Below are 19,563 nucleotides of genomic sequence, written 5' to 3' on the forward strand. Positions count from 1 at the left end.
CTCTGGAGGAATTGTGCACCAACACAGGACAGCTACGCTGGCGTTTATGTACTGTACTGCATTGATGTGCTAGGCTTTGGGTCTGACGGCTTGACCAGCCGTTATCATCCCAGTGCGATGAATTTCGGACGCAATGACACGCAGAGTTGTTTTCACCACGATGGCACAACCCGAATTGGCATCTTCCTCACAAATAATAATTTTTATTGAACGTAAAAAATATGCACGGTGAATACAATGCACTTCCTACAATTTGCTTGCAAACTTATCAAAGGGAAACATTTAAAGTATGGTTCATCTGGGCATATCTCGCAGCTAAAACTGTTGGCAGGCAGATGCATTTAAAACAAAAAAGAATAAACCTTGGCCGTGAGCGGACAAAATCTACGCAACTGCAAAGTCAATGTCGCTCATGAATTCTAGACAGTGACGCATTTCAGCGGGCAAATATCTGCCATCAGTCACTCAGCCAGGTGCCCAGGGGGCACCACGGGGTATTGCCTTTGCCCACAGGGCGGCTGAGTGTGAAGGTCGCCAATGCGCGCAGGGAGGGGCAGGGTTTGGTGGATTGCCCAGGTATTTGTCTGCATGTTGTGATGTACATGGCATGACTGTGTGTGTGTATGCGCTTGTGCGTGTGAGGAGTGGTAGTATAATGGTCAGCACACTGCGCTATGAACCCGCAAATCTGAATGTGATTCTCAGCAATGATTTATGTCAGCGATGAGCGATAATCAAGTGATCAGAACTGGTCTCAGGCCTCCTGTCGGTCGATTCAGCCTCAAATGAGTAACCCGGTTTGGTGGGATAATGAAATTGTGCAGAGGTCATCACTTCGCAGTAAACAGAACATGGCTGATCATGATGATGAGACACGTGGTGCTCTCAAGTGCTACGCATGCCTTTTGTGTTGGAGGAGCCACGCGCACACACCACCACACTGGGTACCGATTTGAGGCTGGGGCCAACCTCGGTGGAGGGGGGAGGGCATCTCGGCTCTGATCCACAAAATTCTTGCCGCAAATTAACCACAATGCCTTGCTTGTCATCATCGCACCAGCGGTTTTTGGCTAACTGTCGAACTGCACCGCGCTTATTCAGATGCGCTTCCGCGGCCGTCTGGAACGTTCTTCCTTCCGATATTAAGAGGCCACTGGAGCTGTGCACTTTTCAATCATCCGGAATGAAATTTGTTTCCTTTAGAGCTGCTTTCTTGTTTTAGTTTGTTGCAAGGCCGTAATTATAATATATATTGGGGGGGGGGGGACACACCCCCCCCCCCAATATTCAAATATGCTCAAAATGTCCCCCCCAATATATTGCTATAAAATAGATTTCTGTTTATATGATTGTGGTTATGGTTGTACTCTATTAATCCCAAATCTCTGCCATTATATACAATGACACAAGAAAAGGTAAAAAACCTATTATACATTATTGTAAAAAAAAAGTCCATCCTATGTGTTAGTGCATTTTTTTAATATTTTAGGCAGGAAATGGCAGGAAAATTTAGATTTTTTTTCTGGGGGGAGGACCCCCAGACCCCTTGGAAGATTTGGTCCCCCCCAATGTTGACTCCATGGCTACGGCCTTGGCTTGTTGTCCTTCCCCCACACCTCCGATTAGCACGCTTGGCTACGTGCGGTGTGAAAGACGCTCAACATACGTACATGCATCCTACTCTGTGATTCATAACTCTGCGAGATCACATTGACACACCCTTTAAATTAAATATTTGAAAAGTGTATTTTTTTTCCAGCTGTGGTAGGGTACGCCTGACTTGTAGGTGGGGTTGGTGGCTCACACAGAGATGGAGCCATCATATAGGATTATAGGTGGATGCACCCTCTTGCAGGCCTCTAGGAGGCAGCAACGCGATAAGAGTGCCACACTCGGGGGTTGAGAAGGAGTCCTTTTGTAACCAGGTGAGATGCTGTTATAAGCGTGTATCTTTATGACTGTAATCCCATTCGTTACACTTGTGATATAAAATAATCGTATCACCTTACGCTAATCCGGAGGTTAAATTGCTGTGTTGCAACAATTCACTTGGGGAGGGGGGGGGGGAGATGGTGTACTATGGTGGGTGAAAGTGTGGGTAGCTTTAAAGTGTGTTCTAGAGTTGTACTGTACATTGTTTGGCGTTATATCTGATATTTTACTCCACGTGTTAGGAACTTCTATGGGAAATAAGCAAGTGTGGCTTACTTCCACATGTTGTATTTTAACATATTTTGTATTTTGAAAGGCTATTGTTTTACACACTTATAGGGCCATAACACACCACGTTGTGGTAGAGCTGTTCCATTATCCTTCAGGGCTGTCGGATGGATAGACTGTCCACCATCATAGGAATGTGGAATTTTCACCAATGAACTCTAGGCTTCCAACGGACATGTGAATGGCCCATGCTTCGTTTAGCAAAGGCACACTTTGACTTTTTGACTTTGAACATACAGTGGTGAAGACTTTGGAATGTTGGACTGGCCAGTGGGGCACGATGGGAGAGATGGGCGTTGAATGATCCAAGTACTGACGTGTGCGTTCAGTGGGGAGCGGTGGCACGGTGGTTATCGCGTTGCACCATAAACTCAGCAACCCGACTTCGATTCATTGCCACGGTCAACATCAGCCACACACCAGCCCCTCGTGTGCCCTTCCAGCCTGAGTAGGTGCTCGCTAACAGCACTTGCCCCAACGAGTTATATAGTCTGCATGGGGAAACACTGCCTTTGGCCGTGTCTAACCAGTGGTGCCTCTTATGCATGGAGTCTCACAAGCTACCCAGTGATTCTTAGCGAGCATCGCCCATGCATGCCGGATGTGTGTTGGGGTAATTAGCCATAATCCCATAACTGTTGGTTTTGTTTGCCTAATTTCACCTCCAAATGGACACCTCATTTCCCCGTTAATCACCAGGCGACCACTGACACCTACCTGGGATAATGTGGGAGGTCCTGTACGGACAACGAGGTGTGTACGCGCATATCCTTCGCTCGAGTGGCCGGCCGTGTTACACAATGACAATGGCACTCGTAACAAAGCTACTTGGCTAATGTAGAACGCTAGCGGCAGCATACGCCTATGGCGAACACATTGCAGTGTTGATGCCTGGTACTCAAATCAAAGTCTGCCGCTAAAACGTCTTTGAGTTGTGCGGAGCCATGACGACTCAGTTTTAGCCTTTAAAATATAGATGTATTGTAAAATGTCCTTGAGCATAGCCTGCAACGATGCATTTCATATTGCTAATTTTAATTAACAGCAGTTATAATGCACATAGGGGGGTATAACTCTTTTCCCAAACAAAAACTTGTGCAATTTAAGAATACATCCGAAATGTTTGTTTGTACTTGGCTACCGATGTAAAATTATTCAGAGATTAGAGAGTAGGTACAATTTGGGATCACAATGTGAAAAATAGCTTTATTGTTCATCTGATTCCTCCAGCATAAATATGCCGATTCAGATTTTTTTTTTACATTTTAGTGATTTGCAGCGCCTCTAGTGGCCGCAGGGGTGATGTGAATCAATAATATGCAAACATAACAATGTACAAACACCCAGATTCTTACACCGAATTTGATATCGTGCGATGGATAATCAAAATGCATTGACGAATCGATGCTCAGATGCAGCCGATTTCTAGAGTGTAGACAAACATACAGACATGGCACTCTCTGTTTAGATAGTACGGTCACATACAACATATGCAATGAATTAATGTTTAATATGAAAGACAAATATCGTGCTTAGGTAATGCGTCAATATCGAAAGCACACCACTTAGGGCACAACGCCATGCACTCAAGTGAGATCACAAAGTTGAAGTGGCTACGCTGCCGAAGTTCAAACTTAGAATGATCGTGGTGCCACTGTGAATGCATTTGAGTCCAGAGCTCGCGGATTCAAGAGCAACTTTATTGGCTCCGACGCTCAAACCTTCTACCTACCTATCCCGGTCAATACAGTAGGGCACAACGTACAGGGTGAACCACTTAATAGGATTCCCCGCTACAATAATAGGGAGGCACTGTGGAGATAACGACAACTTTTTAATTCAAAAGCCAACACACGTCTCTCACCGATCTCAAATGGCACCAATTAAACGCTGCAGTTTGACTTCCCCTTCCTCTGCACGACGTGGAGCCATCTCCCGCTCTCGCACGATTCAAACACCTGCTCAGAAGAAAGTGAGAGGTTGCGTTAGAAATGTGGGGTGTCTATAAATGGATCGCCGGCCCGTGTTATTACGATTGCCAATACACAGGGAGCGCCACGGTGCCCGCGTGTCCCACGTGAGACGCGTCAAGTCGCACTGCATGGGGGCGCGTACAATACAATACGTTTCCATATCCACTCAGCCCGATCGGCGGTGTGTGTGTGTGTGGCTGGGTGTGTGTGAGTGGCTGGGTTTTTGAGGACAGATGTGTGTGTGTGTGGCTGGTTGAATGTCAGTGGTTGAGTTTGTGTGGTTGGATGTGTGTGTGGATGGGTTCGTGTGGCTGTGTGTGTGTGTGTGGCCGGGTTATATCCCTTCTCTACGCTTGCGAAACGTGGACCCCCTTAATGGAGCATCTTCGCAGATTGGAAACATTTAGGCTGGCCTACCTACGATCCATCCTGGGTTGAACCAGGCTGGATTGTGTGAGGAGCTCACAAATCCTAGAAAGATCTGGGTAAGAGATGGAGTGATGTGGTACAGGAGGACGTGGAGCTGAGTGGACTTGCCGATGACTGGTACCAGCGGTGTCAAGATCGGCCTCTGTGGAGGAGGCTCGTGAAGGACGCTACTGGGCAGTTGGAGGCAGTCGCCCTCCAACAACAACGGAGGGCGGAGGAGCGACGCTCACAACAACGAGCGGAGCGCCGGGTGAATAAAGCACAGCAAGTTGGCACAGTAGTGGGCACAGGTGGCGCATCAGTCACTCATCTCAGTCAGTCGACCCGTGGCACCTGGGTCTGCCCCGTGACCTCCTGCCAGCGGGCGTTCGACACTTCACGTGGCCTCAAGGTGCACATGGCCTGGCACAAGCGTCGTGGTGACGTCACCGCCACTTAGTGGCGAATGGCGGTTGTTGTTGTTGTGTGTGTGTGTGGTTCGGATCGTGTGGCTGGTGGTATAGCAGTGGTGTAGCGGTTAGCGCGCTGCGCTACGAACCGTGGCGATTATCTTGAACGGGTCATGAGCCTCCCCTAGGTCGACTCAGCTTCAAATCAGTACCTGGTGCGGTGTGTGAACATCGCCACTGGGGAGACAAAGGCGGTCGGGCGTGGTTCTGTCCACCACCACCCCCCTGGTGTACCGTTCCGGCCTTCATAGGTGCTCGCTAACAACACTTGCCCCAACATTCTGTGAAGGCTACACGGGGGTTCTTTGTATGTGTGAGTAGCAGGGTGTGAGGTGTGGCTTTACGCGTGTGTCTGCGTTAAGTGGGGTGGGGGGCAGACGCGCAGTGGTTGGCGCACTGCGCCACAAATCGAGTCCCGCTCAAGGCTAACAACATCAAGGCTAACATCACTGGGCACGCTCAATCCACTGCTGAATGAAGGCCTACCGAGACGTGTGTCCGTCTCACGGTTGTGCGATGTCATGAATCCGCCTTGTGTGGCACTTGCACACTGTGACCATCAGCACTGGGAAGCAGAGGTCGCAACCGGGTACCCGATACCCGTACCCTACCCGATACCCGGCTACCCGTACCCGGCCGGGTACGGGTACCCGTTTGCGACCCTGGTGCGGCCGGGTACGGGTAGGCCGTGAGTCACTGGTGAGTAACCGTTTGTCACTCATTTCGGGTAGGGTACGGGTAGGGAACGGGTACCCGTACCCGGCCGGGTACGGGAACCCATTTGCGACCCTGGTGCGGCCAGGTACGGGTAAGGAATCAAAACCCGTTTGCGACCTCTGCTGGGAAGACAAAGACGGACTTGGCGTGGTGCGAGCTGCACACCCCCCCCCCCTCCCCCAGCCCACCTTCCCTTAATAGGTGCTCGCTAACAGCACTTCACTCTGCAGCCTGGAAGTATTGACGTGGGATCTTTGGGGTTGCACGAGTTTCAGTTAAAGCTTTTAAGTGGGACTGGGTCTGTCTTGCGGAGGGGGGTCGACGCGTTCACGCGTGTGTGTATGTCGGTGAGTGTGTGTGTTGGTGTGTGTGTTGGTGTGTGTGTGTCGGTGTGTGTGTGTTGGTGTGTGTGTTGGTGTGTGTGTGTTGGTGTGTGTTGGTGTGTGTGTGTGTGTTGGTGTGTGTGTTTTGGTGTGTGTATGTCGGTGAGTGTGTGTGTGTCGGTGTGTGTGTGTGTTGGTGTGTGTGTGTGTCGGTGAGTGTGTGTGTGTTGGTGTGTGTGTCGGTGAGTGTGTGTCGGTGAGTGTGTGTGCGTGTGTCGGTGGGTGGGTGTGTCGGTGAGTGTGTATGTCGGTGAGTGTGTGTCGGTGTGTGTCGGTGGGTGGGTGTGTGTCGGTGAGTGTGTGTGTGTTGGTGTGTGTGTGTGTGTCGGTGAGTGTGTGTGCGTGTGTCGGTGGGTGGGTGTGTGTCGGTGAGTGTGTGCGTGTCGGTGGGGAGCGGTAGTGTAGCAGTTATCGCTACACTACCGTAGCGATAACCGCTACCGGTCTCGGGCCTACCCTAGGTCGACTCAGCCTCAAATGAGTACCTGGTGCGATGTGTAAACATCGCCACTAGGGAGACAAAGGCGGCCGGGCGTGGTGTTGGCCACCCACCCCTTCGTGTGCCGTGCCGGCCTTCATAGATGCTCGCTAACCGCACTTGCCCCTACAGTCTGTTAAGGCTATATGGGGGATCTTCGTCTTTTGTATCGGTAAGTGTGTGTCGGTGAGTGAGTGTGTATCGGTGAGTGAGTGTGTGTCGGTGAGTGTGTGTCACGATTGTCTGAACCGGCCTTGGGCCTCCCTTTGGGTCGACTCAGCCTCAAACAAGTACCTAGTGCGGTGTATAACAAAAAAAACATCGCCCCCACTGGGGAGACAAAGGCGGCCGGGCCGTTGTGCTACCCACCCCACATCAGTCCGTTTAAAGTGTTGGAGGTGGTGGGGGGGGGGGTGATCTTTGTGTTGGGCACAAGGGGAGCTCATTGAATGAATCTGCACCAAAGTTAGCGAAGCCGGACCCAATGGGCGTAAACGTTCATCTCCCGTCTCTCCCCCCGCCTCTGCCCCCGCCAACCACACACACAAAAAAACCCACCCAGCTCTCTCACTCCTCCTCCTCCCCACACACACACACGCCCCAAGCCACTCGACACTAGAGTGCTCCGTTTGCTCTCGCCTCCTCCCCCCCCACACGGCTGTGTGGATAGCAGCCTCCGCACAACTACAAGAAGCTTCATCAGCCGCGCCGCTCACAACTCGGCAGTCAGCGGCCTCTACCAGATGCACACTCGCAACCCTCCTCCCTTTCCTCCTCCTCCTCTCTACACTCCACTCAAGACTTAGCCTCCGTGTGTACGTGTAATAAGACAGCGGCAGCCTACAAGTTAGTCGACGTATTTTAAAGAGAGAGAAGAGAAGAGAGGCGAGAAGCGGGCTTAGAGAGGAGACTTTCCAACGAGTTGAAAAGAAGAACTGCAGAGAAGCGAGAAGTGGATCCACTCCACGGGCGGCAGGTAAGCGCGACCAAGGGGCTGCTTGTGAGCACACGTGGCCTCCTTCCTTGTCTCTAAGGTGCGATGTGTATTGGGGGTGTGTGCGTGCGTGTGTGTGAGTCACCTTAAGGGAGGGTTTATACACAACGTGATTGTAATACGTCGTGATTATGTCACGACAACTCGGGCGCTGCCGGTGGGGTTCGCGTTGTGAATTGATGATGCACGTGCACATGGCACGGCGTTCCGCCCACACACGTGTGATGCTAAATGTAGTTCGAATGGGGGGGGGGTGGGGGAAATAACGTCCAATTCCTAATTGTGCAAGGGAGTTCATGCAATTCATCATCACCGCGAAGTCATCCAGCAGTGGGTTGTTGTGAATGAATGGTGAAATTCATTGGGAACTTAGCCCGCAGCCTAAAATGTGCTTTCTGTTAGAATGCGGATTTGTTTGGACGCGAGATTGAAAAGGCGCCAATGCTGCACATCTCTATATATAAAGTCGTACAAGACCGCACGCAACCCAAATAGTCTGGTTGGTCGTGGGCAATGCGCGCTTTTTGATTCAAGTGCCTGGCTGTTGTTTATTGTGTGGTGGAGTGGGGGGCACCTGGGTTCGATCCCCCACCATGGCTGTAATCATTGGTAAAAATGGTATCTGATCGGATGGGTCCCTTTCCCGCACCACCCTTTAACAATCCGCATTGACCAGCATGGCGAAGTATGGTCAAATTACCCCCCTTAGGGGCAATCCATTTAGTAGGTACGCAAAAATCTGTCAAAACTTGACCCCTTCCCCCCGTCCCTGTACGCACGCGGACTTTTTACAGCCCCGCACCCCCTCACCTGCGTATGTTCGCCTGACGAACCCCCCCCCCCTCTGAATCCTATAGAACGGCCGATATTTAATCCACGCATTAAAGAATTAAGTTGCGTACCTTGGCCACTTATTTTGCTGAGCTGCTTGTCTGACAGCTGAAGAAACTGAACTGTGGCTCATTTGAAGGCCAATGTAGACAAATTATTATCGAGGCTTCACACCCCCCCCCCCCCAGTTTCCTATGCGTACGTAACATTATCAGTAGACCCCCCATACGCAAACGTTCGCATTTGGGTTAACCCCCCCCCCGCTCCCCCCTCCATGCGTACGGACTAAATGGATGGCCCGTTAACCGACATGGCCTGCGAGAGAGCTTCATCCAGCAGTGGATTGACAGAAAGGGGCTGTGTGAATGCAGTGTGGATGTATTGTCTATGTACACTTTGCCCCAACAGTCTGTTAAGGACATACTGGGATATTTGTCTTGTATTTGTGTGTATGTGTATGTGCTGTTCGCGTGCCTGACCCACGTGCGTGTGTTTGGTGTCATCCGGTGTTTCGATTCCAAAATCATATTTGACTCTCAAATCACGGCGACTTGCTTCTCTGCCTGGCTCTAAAGTAGGGCTGAACGATTAATCGATTTCAAATCGATTAATCGCAATTTGAAACAATGCGATTAGCAAATCGCAAAGGCTGCGATTTTTAGCGATCTGACAAGTCCTATTACTTATTGGAATTGTTTTATTATTCATTATTATAACTTTATTTATTTTACTTAACAATTGAAGTATTTTAATGAATACATGTTGGAAGCAATTCATATATTTTAAGTTCTCATCCTTGCATTAGAATATATATATAGCAGTTCATATTTTGATGGTATCATGTGGAAATGCTCCATCGCATGTTTTAAATCTATTACACAGCGAATATTGAACTGAAGCTTGACTTAAAACAAATGTAATCGCAAATCAAATCGCAATTAGATAATTTCCCCAAATCGTTCAGCCCCACTTTGAAGTGACCGCCTAGTCACTCGGGAGAGACAAAGGCGGTCGACCAGAGAATGCGGGCTTTCTACCACCAACCCAGATGCGCGCCGTGCAATTTCACCAGGGAAGTCCTCGTGGATATGGTCAGTTGCTTTCGCCAATGACATCTGGGCCAGCAGCAGCAGAAGCGTCTGTCTCAGAAGGCTGACTTGCTGACGAGGTATCAACCAGGTGTAGCGTCTGCTTGGTTAAGCAAACACTTCTGGATGATATTGGTCTGGAAAGCCAAGAGGCTGAGGCTACTTAAAGCTCACCTTTATTGATAGACTGAAAACGGAGTTGTATGTCATCGGACTTAATGGGTGGTCACTAACGTGGCGAAGGATTTGCAGGAAATGAATGCTTATCACGTGAAAATTCTGTGCGCCGACTATCTCTGATAGATTTATCTACATCTGTACACATTTGCTCTGGGATTAAAAAGGCGCACCTTGGGAAGAATTTAAGTTGTTTTAGTGCCGATTATCTGTTCCGGCACTGTTCAAGGGCGTGATTCGAACAAATTACCGTCAACGTAAAGTGATATACTCTGGGTTGTGTGTGTGTGTATATATACTGTGTACAAACATACATAAAGATAAAGATCCCCCGTATAGCCTCTACCAGACTGTTGGAGCAAGTGAGCGAGCACCTGTGATGACCAGCAAGGCCAAACACCACGGCCGGCCGCCTTTGTCTCCCCAGTGCTGATGTTAACCACAATGCATCGGGTTCTCTTTTTAAGGCTGAGTCGACCTAGGAGAGGCCCATGGCCGGTTCAGACGTTCGTCACCCGATCTTGGCCGTGAGCGAGACACGCTGTGTTCATAGTGCAGTGCGATACTCCAACGACAAAAACATATATACACGCACCACACATGCAACTCACCCGCTCAGGGTAATACGGCTTAGGACCTAGGACGTAACATTCTAATTGTAAGCTCTCCAGCTAATACTAGCCTATTGTGTACGCACTGAAATGCTTCCCCGCCCCTTTGCAGTGTTAATTCCTTTTCTGCTGTTGGGATGCATTGGTTACATGAAGTCAATTTAAAAAAAAAGGAGATCCAACTTGACCTTTGAACTGCTGGAGTACGCCGACATCCATTATGTTTGTACACGTACATGAATCAAATACCGTATGTTGCAGTCCACCCACCTATTATTGGCTTCATGTAACAATATTCTAAATCGGCGTTGGTTTAAGCATGCACATATTAGACATGTTTCAACCTTCTATGTCTCACCAGCAGTCAAGTTTGTTTAATGCTGCTGAACTGCCGGATGCTATTGGCAAGGGCACTCCGTTCAAGAGATCGTCTATGGGTCTCCGTTCCACAGCAAAAGCAAAAATGCATACCAACTTAGGCTTTACGTGAAAAATGCGCGTGTACTCTAATAGCATATTGTGTGCGATGATGTCCATATGTACGTTCTGGTGTTGCACATTTATTCCTGCCGTTGATCGCTTAGTCACATGTTCCTGCAATAATGTCGTGGCATCTATATGATGGGGAATGGCAATGTGCGAGTGTTCCTGTTCATTTAAGTCCTTTCTCAATCCATTGCTGGATGAAAGGCCTCGTTCAGCAGTGGATTGGGGGTTGTTTCACCTTTGTGTTGATCATGGGGGGGGGGGGGGGGGTGTTGACCATACGGTGTTGGTCAGTGCGGGTTGAAGAAGGGGGAGGACCAGGAATGGTCCAGATATCACTCGTCGCTGACCTTCGCATCGGTCAGGTATCAAACGCAAGTAGCTGGGTTCATACCACAGCATCGCGAACCACCGCGCAATCCCTCCACCGTAAATGCAAACCCGTTGCGTAACCTGTTTAATTAAATTAAGTTGCATGAGTAAACATGTTGAGTTAAACTTGCGCACTTCGTAAGATTCCAAAAAGTGACCCTTCTATCGTAGGGATCAGCCAGTGCACACACAGAAACACATGCACACATTCAAATCACAAATCCACATTCTAACACATTGGCTTTGTTCAGATTTTTTTTTGACCCAAAGTTCCTAGAACTCTTTCCATGGCTATTTTTTTCTGTCCCCCCCCCCCCCTTTGGCTACCCGTCAACCCCGTAAATATGTGTGTGTATCTCCTTTGAAATGTCTCCAAAGCAAACATCCACGCACAGCCCTTGGTGTGTCTGCCTCGCGGGCAAAAAAAGAAGAAGAAAAAAAACTGGAAGGAGATGGGCTAAGTTGTGCCGTGCATTCCTCACCAGGCGAGCGAGGCAAACTCGTGCCTGCATTCCTTTAGCCGACTGCCACCCGTGCCCTCCGTTGTGTTGTCGTATTGTGTGCAGCAGCACCACCACACGCTTGCTTTGCTTTCCTTATTGTCTGCCCATTGGTTGCGCTGTGCGTGTGGGATGACCATACTACTACTCGAGCAGCTCCGCACGGCGTGAGATCTGTGCTCGTTCGGACGCGATAATGGCTCGCAGTTGTGCAAACAACGTAAAACAATGCGTAAAAAACATGGTCCGGTAACACACGCTGCGTGAGTCATCCGGGCTCTCAGAAGCCAGTCGGGAGCATGGACGATTCTGCAATCGAGCAGCTTCCTTGGTGGGGCGTTTGAGCTCCTAATGTGTCTGGTTCTGGCTATCGGACCATGATCTCACCACCAGGACATTTTCAATCATCCCGAGCTGTGAAAGAGCTCCCAGTGATTGGATCGGAGCTTGACGCTGCATCCTGAAACTTGTCGGGCAGCAAAATCGTGTACCGGTGCTGTGCATTGCACACTGCGCGTGCAGATGATGATGATGATTAACAACGTGTGGTGCCGCAAAACACGAGTGAAGAACGTGGCGGACAAGGCACCCATTGCGTGGGCATGTCGCGCAAGGTCAAGGCATTCAGTGGCTCACAATGGCGTTCTCCCATAAAACAACAAGCCGTGAAACCTATAAAGGGTAGAAGTGGTGTTGTAAAGTCATTTAATGACCTTCTTAAACATGGATAATGAATACGTGGGGCATAAATCGTGACGCAAAGTTGTAACCCCATTTCCTGTTTGTTCAATGACGGCAGGAAAGATATTGGCCTCCGTGCCAAATACAGATCGATTTTTATTATTAGGGAATGCATCATTGCCCTTTGGTTCGATGACTATGGGGATCTACGAGTTAAACTCCAGCAATCTGATGCTACGTTACCCTTGGCATTTGCAGAGACCTCTAATATTCGGAACACTTCGACAATTGTGCACTTTTCCCACTGACGCGCAACGGATGCGCTTGAAAATGCCTCTCAGGTGACAGGTGATGCCCAACGGTCCACGTTTTAGTCGAATCTCGAGTTCTGCAGCTTTTATTATACGAGTGCGGGGGGGGGTTTAATTGTGATTTGTCAGTGAGGTATACCACGATCTGTACGTATCAGGGGCATATTTTGTTTTAATGTGTGCACAGCAAGGACAGTCGATACTGCTTGCAGACAATGTGCTCAGCAGACAAATATGTCGTCGACAGATCGTGCATCGGGCGACGCGTTTATGGGCACTCCCAGGTCCTCGGTAGACTCTTTTTCAGGACCGCCGCAGTGTTTTAGTGCGGCAGAGACGCGCTTGGTAAATTCTAAAGAACGTAATTATCTTCATATATATACACACACGCGCAACAGTTTACATACGCAGCATTTTCAATGTATGATGTGGGGGGGAGGGAGTCATGTCATTGCGAATGGGATGCTCCCCGTGCGCATTCCGTTACCCCGTTCAAAATCTGCTGATGAATAAGGCGACAATGGACTATGATGTTCACTTGCATTTTTTCCACGTTATATATACAATTGCGTTCGATAAATGGAATAACTTCTAAATGGGAAGTGTAATCACGTCTAGGTTTACCCCCGATTGCACCTTCCGGTTTTCACGGTTGGCTACGTATGTTGGGAAAGAAGTTCAACATCATACACATCATCAGGTGAAGGCGGCGTTTTAAAATGTTCGCTACATTCACAATTGTCTCATGAATAAAGAATGTGTGTGTGTCTCGTATTAATCTTTTTTTTGGCAGTAGTTTAACGCTTGAACCATTTTTTTACATAAATGTCACGCGTTCAAAGTTGTCACAGAAGCATGCACGATGACTCGCGGTTGAGTAAACGAAGGCGGGGGAAGTTGATCTTGAGAGCAATCCAAGCCCAAGTGTCGTGTCATTAAATGTATTGCATTGCCTTTTTATCTAAAAACGCGAAGGCGATCAATCGTGCCGCTAATTAAAAACAAACACAGCGGCGTCCACTGTAGTAGCTCAACGTGCATGACTTTTTACACAACAATTTAAACCTTAGCAGTGGTTGTATGTGCGTCGATTTGCATGCAGCTTACTTTGACGTGTCTTCACGTAATTGCGTCCAATGAGTTTAATAACTTCTGAAGGGCAATGGACAAACGGAGAATACAAAGTGCCACTTTAACCCACAGTGTTGTGCTCCTGAATGTATGCCAGTCGCAACAAAACCGCCCTACTGCGTACACAGGGAACCCGCCTATGCAGACGTCCCCACCACCACCCAACACGAGTACGACGTTGGCTCTTGAGCGGCAGTGATTTTATACATTCACAAGCTGTCGCCGTGGGGGGGGGGGGGGTGCAGGGGGGGTGCGGGGGGGCCTCTTTGTTCGGCACTCTGCCACACGGTGCGAAGCCCCTCGCCATTTACCTTGGGGGTCTTTTTGTTGTTGTTGTGGCGGCCATACAATGAAAGGGCCCCCCAACGAGCGCAGCGTCGTCGTGTTTTGTGTGTGTGTGTGTCTACCTGTGTGTCTGTGTGTGTCTACCTGTGTGTGTGTGTCTGTGTCTATCTGTGTGTGTGCCTGTGTCTACCTGTGTGTGTGCCTGTGTCTACCTGTGTGTGTGCCTGTGTCTATCTGTGTGTGTGTCTGTGTCTATCTGTGTGTGCGTGCCTGTGTCTACCTGTGTGTGTGCCTGTGTCTACCTGTGTGTGTGTGTCTATCTGTGTGTGTGTCTGTGTCTACCTGTGTGTGTGTCTACCTGTGTGTGTGTCTACCTGTGTGTGTGTCTACCTGTGTGTGTGCCTGTGTCTATCTGTGTGTGTGTGTCTACCTGTGTGTCTGTGTGTGTCTACCTGTGTGTGTGTCTGTGTCTATCTGTGTGTGTGTGTCTACCTGTGTGTGTGTCTGTGTCTACCTGTGTGTGTGTCTGTGTCTACCTGTGTGTGTGTGTGTCTACCTGTGTGTGTGTGTGTGTCTACCTGTGTGTGTGTGTGTGTCTACCTGTGTGTGTGTCTGTGTCTATCTGTGTGTGTGTCTGTGTCTACCTGTGTGTGCGGTAGTGTAGTGGTTAGCGCGCTGCGCTACGAACCTAGCAACTCGAGTTCGATTCCCGCTCACGGCCAAACCCCGGTGACGATTATCTGAAACCGGTACTCTGGGCCTCCCCTGGTCGACTCAGCCGGAAATGAGTACCTGGTGCGGTGTGGTAAAAACATCGCCACTGGGGAGACAAAGGCGGCCGGCGTGGTGCTGGCCACCCACCCCCCCCTCGTGTGCCGTTCCGCCCTTCGTAGGGGCTCGCTAACAGCACTTGCCCCAAGAGTCCGTTGCAGGCTACACGGGGATCTTTGTCTTTGTGTGTGTCTTACGGTCGCAGTCGCTTGTTGCGGCGCGTGTCTCAAGTGCATCTCCGTCGTTCCCATTGAGACTACTCGCAGTAGAACGTGTCCTAGAACGTTATATATTCTAATGCAAGGATGATAACTTTAAAGATATTAATTGCTTCCAACATGTATTTATAAAAAAAAAACATTTGAAATAGAACAATCAAACGTATAGCAATTGTTAAGTTAATTAAATAAAGTTATAATAATAAAAGATAAAACAATTCCAATAAGAAAGTAATTGGACTTTTCAAATCTCAAAAGAATCGCAGCCTTTGCGATTTGCTAATCGCATTGTTTCAAATTGTGATTTCGATTTGAAATCGATTAATTGCTCAGCCCGAGTGTACGCCCAATGTACAAATCAATATTTTTGCTGATCCCGTAACAAACTCCTCCACTGCTCATTGTAAACGCTGAGCAGTGTGGTTGCGTGTGTCTTCTTTTTACGTAACTGTTATTTTTACCTGCGATGTATTTGAACGGGGATACACGTGAACGTGTAAGTTTGGCGTACGTATTAACGTTTGACTGATATTCATGGGAATGTCATAACAACGTTGATTTTCTAAAAGACTCGACCAAAAGTATGAACAACACCCAATACACCGTTCAAGCCCTGCCTTTATGCGTTGAGCGTACCCGAATACAGGTTTTACAAGAAGCACAATCACACATTGCCTTTTGAAGGCCATGTAATTAATGAGTTGCTACTTGCTGAACAATTTCAATTAGTAGTATCTCATGGTATGCCTGACAGGGTACACCAGGGAAGTCTGTACCACCTGAAACCGCTTCAACTCCACCACACAACTTATGTGTTTGACTTTTAGAGCAGAAATTTAAACGTTGAATGGAGATTACAACATTTCCGTATCGGGCGATGGTCCATTGCACTTGCGAACCCGGAAAATCAAAGTTGGATCCCAGACCACAGCGAACTTCGCTGGTGTTGAATGAAGTTCTTCACATCCCCTGTCGATTATATGGCGTTTCTTTGACCATATTTCACCACACAAGTCATTGCGGATTGGTTGAGGGTGAGAGGATCCAGGAACATGTCAGATGTCACTTTTGGGAATAAAATTACCCTCCGCTTGGAATGGAGCCAAGATTTATATTGTTGAAGCATCTCGTCACCTCGCACAAGTTAATATTTACAGTAAATGTGTTTGGGGCATGCACCAATACGTCTGCATCAGCATTGCTGATGAGTGAGGTTCATATGGGTCATATTCTTATTCTCGGGTCTTTCGGTAAAGCCACGTAGATGGATCAAATAATAATTTAAAAAAATAACAATATCACAACGTTTCGATCGCAACACAAGCGCTGCTAAGGTAATGAGTTATTAGTGTAAAGGTATCTGTTCAGAAAAGTGAGCGACTCGATCAGATGAGCCTTCTTGTCTCGAAGTTTGTTGAAAGATCTAATAGTTGCGTGGAAACCCTCCCCATAGAGGCGGTTACATTTTGAGTCATATGGGTCATGTTGGGTAAACGGAAAATCTTAAAATCTTACAAAAATGGCCTAAATTACCGTCACTCCTTCAGAATTACTTGACATCATCGCTCGGACATCGAGCGCTTTGTACGCTGAACACACCGTAGCATGACTCAGAAAAATACATATTTTAAAACATAGTTTCCTGAAGTTCATTATTCTCTTGTTCTTAAATATCTTGCTCTGAGTTCCTGTTGTGATTATTTATAGAAAGCTCATTGTCAAATGGTTTTTCCACTTGATATTATCTGTCTCTTTCATGGTTTTTAAAGACCTATTTTGTTGCCTATCAAAGACCCCCTCTGTTCTCTGTGTACAGACTCAGCTCATCGAATCTCTGCATGATTGTAAGATTTTGTTGTATCTTTCTCAAACCTTGAGTAATCTTACAAAAAGTAATCTCATTTCCTTTCCCCCGTATCTGCCCAAGTGAATCAACGTCCTATTGTAAAAAGTTGCGGGCACAAGTTGACACAGTATTCTTAACCTACGACCAAGTCTGAATCCATAGTCTTATCATTGTCACCACTTCCTTTTATAATGTATTTAAATTTACAGATGGTACACCAAGATACATTTTACGTGTCTCCGTCTAGGGCCCCGATTTTCCTGTGTTGACATTTATGATATGAATGCTCACTTTGATATGCACTGTGCTCTGCAGTACACAGTTTATATATAGTTTTTCTGCAGCACTTTGGGCTAGTAAGAGACACCAACCACTTCAGGGTTTTGCAACATTAAAGCTGGCTATGTGCATATGAAGACATGAACTTGGCGATTTACTGTGACAAAGCCCTCTTAAATTGCCTTCGTGTGTTTCCCCTATTGCGCAGCACGTTAAGTTTATAATTTAGCAAATAGTGACGTTGGTTTGACCTCCCATGCACCCGGCTTGATAATGATAGTTAACCAACAACAACAATAATCACGACCGTGCGTTTGCAGCAGTGCACAAGCGTAGGCAGCAGGACTCAACGCGTTGGTTATGAACACTGGGTCTAAAAAAAATTTGTTTGATAATCGGTGATGGCTATTTTTGCTATGAAGATCGGTCAATGAAGGGCCATCGCTATGAAGAAGGGACATTGGCCGAAACGTCCCCTATCATATCTTTTGAGGAAGTGGTATTGACGAACGCGAGTTGTTGAAAACCACAATGTTAGGTTGACAGATATTGGACAGGGTGGTACGGCCTTGGCTTAGTCGATCACTGATAGATCATGTGCATGCAACATTCGCATGCAGACATTGAGATCGGAGGTGGTACAGCAAGTAGGCTTTCCGACTGATATGTTTAGAGTTTGTGTCATCTTCTCTTACGGGTGGCTTTCCCACTTGCAAAAGTACTCAAACATTTAATTTGCAAAACATAACGAGGCAGTATCCTCATCTAAGGCTCTTGTGGTGTGCATATTTAATACACAAACGATAATAATAAATAAATAAACCCTTCGATCTGTTTGGCATGTGGAAGGAAACCAAAGCACATGGAGAAACTCCACACGTGATGGGATAACACGAACAACTCCATACAGATGGATTCAGTGTTGCTGTACTGCCAAAATCTGGTCCAAGCCTACAACACCTCGTGGCATTTCCAGGCAGCCCCTCGTCGTAGTGCTAACCAGGCTTAGCATGACTCGGCGTCTGAAATCTGTTTAGAAGGGCACATTCAGGGTGAATTAATCATAGCCAAATAAAGTAAGGCAAGTCATTCCCAGCAGTTACAAATTCACGTTGTCCCTGTGTACAGTATTGTATGTACGTATACGTTTGACCATTTTCCATAACTTGCCTCCGTTTGTAGATTCGCAATGTTTTCTCAAGCCAGTGCTTATTTCTTCAACGTTTAAATCGCACCGTAATCTACGTGGGATTTATTACGTGCGCAAGTAAGCTCGCCGTGGTTACAGAGCAGCCAAAAAAAATGAAGTCATAATCCAGACCGTGAACCTGGCTCGTCTCATTCGTGCCCAGAACCACAGCGAGGGTACAGGGAATAAACGGCTGTGTGTGGCGTGCAAAGCCTACAGTGATTACGTATGTATGTTGAACTCATTTTGCACCGCACGTAACCAACCGTGCTAATCGTACGCCCCTTGGTGTGGCGCACAAAGTCGAAAGTCAACAGTAGTCAGTGGGCATTTGCAGTAACGTACAGCAATGGCATTTTAAGCAGAATAGCGTTTTTACGTGGCAAATTATCGTAGCTTTGTAGTGCACGCAGCAAGACTACAATAAATACATTTGTAAAAAAAAACAATAATTTTTTGCACGTAATAAAAATGGCACACACTTTCATAAGATACATTTTTGTTTGAAATAATGTTTTTGCTGTTGTAGTTATGTTAATTATTTACCCATAAAAGCCTCGGTGAGAGACTATACTCTTCTGCATTGCGATGTTTGGTCGGTTAAATGTGTGTTGGCTTGTGGGACGACACTGGAGGGGAGCACCCGTACATACAAGAGGGTTAGCAACACTCAGGACTGACACCTAATGGTCACCTTGCAGCCCAAATCCTGCACACAACAGGCAAACTCCTGGTGTGATAAAACAAAAAATATCCTGAAGCAGAAGCTCGGTGCTGGATACAGCAGTCACATTTGCAAAAGAGATGGAAGTAGGGTGATTTGTGATTTAACCAGGCGCTTTATCCTACAGATTCATAGTAATTCTGAAGACAATTAAATGTTTATACGATACCATGTTTAATACTGTGGATGTTTAAACATTGCAGTTGCTATGCTTATGCATTGTAGATATTTCATGGGTCTGCAAGGTCGTTTTCTCTTCTATGACATGCATGCTTCTCTATTCTGGGTGCCTTATTTATATGTCTGGGGACTATCAGGAACAAGCAAATACTTTGCGTTATATTTAATGAAGTTACAATTAATTCATGATCAAGAATATTCCTCCTTAAATTCTCAACGCTACCTCCCGCCATGAATCGT

At 47.4% G+C, this 19,563-nt stretch overlaps 1 protein-coding gene across 5 annotated transcripts in view; it reads left to right on the top strand.

The window, feature by feature from the left end:
- The first annotated feature begins 7,216 nt into the window (after positions 1–7,216).
- The window catches only part of LOC144717847 (extracellular sulfatase Sulf-1-like), a 176,768-nt gene continuing 164,421 nt past the window's right edge, over positions 7,217–19,563 (top strand). For 4 of the 5 annotated variants that reach the window (XM_078593553.1, XM_078593551.1, XM_078593559.1 and 1 more), the window contains exon 1: positions 7,217–7,625. The gene's annotated coding sequence lies outside the window, so the exon portion shown is untranslated. The remainder of the gene's footprint in view (positions 7,626–19,563) is intronic. The other variant, XM_078593556.1, reaches the window with a different exon arrangement.

The sequence above is a fragment of the Lampetra planeri genome, chromosome 4 (genome assembly GCF_965212315.1).
Source record: "Lampetra planeri chromosome 4, kcLamPlan1.2.h2, whole genome shotgun sequence".
In the NCBI taxonomy this organism is placed as follows: Eukaryota; Metazoa; Chordata; class Hyperoartia; order Petromyzontiformes; family Petromyzontidae; genus Lampetra; species Lampetra planeri.